Source organism: Chiloscyllium punctatum, chromosome 36 (assembly GCF_047496795.1).
Source record: "Chiloscyllium punctatum isolate Juve2018m chromosome 36, sChiPun1.3, whole genome shotgun sequence".
Lineage (NCBI taxonomy): Eukaryota > Metazoa > Chordata > Chondrichthyes > Orectolobiformes > Hemiscylliidae > Chiloscyllium > Chiloscyllium punctatum.
Window position 1 is genome coordinate 30,622,811 of NC_092774.1, and position 2,882 is coordinate 30,625,692.

At 48.0% G+C, this 2,882-nt stretch overlaps 1 non-coding gene across 1 annotated transcript; it reads right to left on the bottom strand.

Annotated features, from left to right (window-relative positions):
• Positions 1 to 232: 232 nt before the first annotated feature.
• trnaw-cca (transfer RNA tryptophan (anticodon CCA)) lies at positions 233 to 304 on the bottom strand. Its single transcript has one exon. It is a non-coding gene; the product is annotated as a tRNA-Trp (tRNA).
• Between the last annotated feature and the right edge of the window lie 2,578 nt (positions 305 to 2,882).

Consider the following 2,882-nt stretch of genomic DNA (forward strand, 5'->3'; position numbering starts at 1 on the left):
CCGGCTGTGTTTAAATCCCGTGATGAACAGTGTGTGTTTTACTTCTCACATTGCGGGGAGCTGAGCATTTACCCAAACAATGGGCACACCACCTCCCTGACACAGTGTTCACAAATCAAACTGACAGCAAAGATTCACGTGTGATCGAAAGTTACCGCAAAGATTTGACACGACCGATATACGGAAAGAACGTACTCCTTTCTTGATTTGAAATGTAAGAAGTTGATTGCAGTGAGCCTGACGTGATTTGAACACGCAACCTTCTGATCTGGAGTCAGACGCGCTACCGTTGCGCCACAAGCTCACGGACGACTGATAACCTCTATTCATGCTTAAAGGAATTGATCGCACTACAATGATTTTCCGTTCATGTCTGTTCTGTTTCTCCCCCTTCTCTTCCAAGGGTTGGGCTTGTCTTTCGATTTGCAGAAGTTGAGATGTTCTGGATGCTGTGATCCACGGCAAACACAGGCTGGAGGACCTTCGGCTCAGAAAGATGCAGCTGGAAGCCGGGCTGCAGACACGTTGGGGGAAAAGGGGAAAGTTAACTGGACACTTTATTCTGGGAGATGGTCATTCCTCTGCAGACAAAGCCTTCTGACTGGGTCAGTGGACAAGGTCAAGAGGGTGTCAGCACAGGTCAGACAGATAAAGGGGATCTGAGAGAGGTCTGCACGAGCGAGGAGCTAACTGGCTGCGTGGTGGGAGTAGGAACAATGTTGGGGAGGGGGCAGTGGTTGTCAGGCAGAGAATAGTGGCAGGGATTGTCACCATTCTCTGCAGTTGGCAGCAGAAGACCAGATTGCATCAGTGTCTGCCTGGCGCCAGGATTTGGGAACCGGTGAGCTCAGGACTGGAGAAATGGAAAAGGGAAGTTGCAGCAGGCGTGGTCTAACAATGTCAGGAGGAGAGAGCCTCTGCTGAAGGCTCATGAGAAATCAGAAGCTACAAAGACAAAGCAGAACTCCAAAGCTCTGGGTGGCATGGTGGCTCAGTGGTTAGCACCACTGCCTCACAGTAACACGGACTTGGGTTCAATTCCACTCTCATGCAGCTCTCTGTGTGGACTTTGGCATGTTCTCACCTTTGTGTCTGCGTGGGTGAACTCTGGGTGCTCCAGTTTCCTCCGATAGTCTAACCATCTGAAGTTTAGGGTGGATTGGCCATGCTGAAGTATCCAGGGATCTGCAACCTCGGGTGGGTTAACTATGGGGAAAGTGGGTGGTTGGAAGGTCAGTCTGAATTTTATGGGCCGAATGTCCCGTAGGAATGAGATGAATCTCCCGTCTTAGCCATCTGTCTTTTGAGAAACGATTGCCCCCAAGTCTGCTGTTAATGGAGTGGGTTCCAGTTCATGGAACACTGACACCATTCCTGGGTAAGGTGGGATTTGTACTGTCACTTCCCCAACCCACTGTCCCCATGCATTCTCTCTCTCCTCACAGTCTGCACTCACCAAATCTCTCTGCCCAGCCAATCTCTCTCTCTCCCCCTCATTTTCTGCCCCCCATTCTCTGTCCCCAAGTCTTTCTCCTCCCCTCCACTCTCTGTCACCTGTCCATTTTCTCTCTCTCTCTCCCTACCCTTTGCTCCCCTATCCATTCTCTCTCTCTCTCTCTTCTCCCCCAGCCTCTGTGCCCCTGTCCATTCCCCACCCCACCCCCCATCCTTTCTCGTACCTCGAGCCCTCTTTGATTGCTGTATCAAACCCTTCTCGGGAAAGAGAGAGAATGGATGGTGATGAATCAACCTGGAAGACAGGGGTGCACAAGAAATGGCTGATTTTAAAATTGAGAACAGCTGAAATGATATATTCAGAAACATTGTTAATGTCTAAAAGCATAAAGCTGCAGACATGTTGCTAAAACTTGCATTGAATTAGGCGGGTAAAGTCATACAGCACAGAAACAGACTCTGCAGTCCAGCTCACCCATGCTGACTGGATACCCTCAATTAATCTCGTGACCCATTTGCCAGTATTAGACCCATATCTCTCTCAACCCTTCCAATACATATATCCAACCAGATGCCTTTTAAATGTTCTCATGGTACCAGCTTCCATCACTTCCTCTGGCAGCCCACTCCACACACGCACCACCCTCTGTATGAAAAAAATACAAATCTATGCCTTCCTCACTCCCTAGTTTTATCTGTACTGATACCTTCCGGGATCTCTGGACTTGGACAGCAAGGTTCCTTTGTTCCTCAGCACTCTGTAGGGACCTACTATTTATTGATTACTTTCCTCCATTATGACATTTCCCAGAATGCCTGGAGTTTAAATTCCATCTCTCTGCCCCATTTACCAACTGATTGGTATCAAACTGTGGCCGGAGACCATCCTCCTCACGATCAATACCACCACATTTCCAGAGTTTACTCCTAAACAGAGGGGGGCAGCACTGTCTCCAGCTAAGCAGAGGGAATTGTGTGTGCGTGTTGTGGGGGCTTGGAAACTTTGCAAGCTCCCTTTCCTTCATTTTTTTAATCCCACCAAATCCATGTGGTTTGAGTTTTTATAACAGAAAACAGCACAGGGTTTAATTTTAACTTCCCACTGGCTGAAACTTTGTCCTGCCCTCTAACATCTGAGAGTAAAACACTTTAGTTCCCCTCCCCTCCCTCCATGTGTAACACAGAGTTGAGGGATTGGCACTTGTTGTTATTTTGTGATCTATTCCAAATGAAGTTTTATATCTGCGCAGGCGCAAGTGAACAGTCTGTTTTTGTGCTTTCTGTGAGATCAGGCTAGCAGCTTTTAAATCCTTCTGTTAAGCAGCAGAAGCAAACAGTAAATCAGCAATTGTATTTTGAGAGTGATCATTCTAGCCCTGGTAATCCCGTTGGGTCAACAGAGAGAGAGAGGGAGAGGATTTCACATC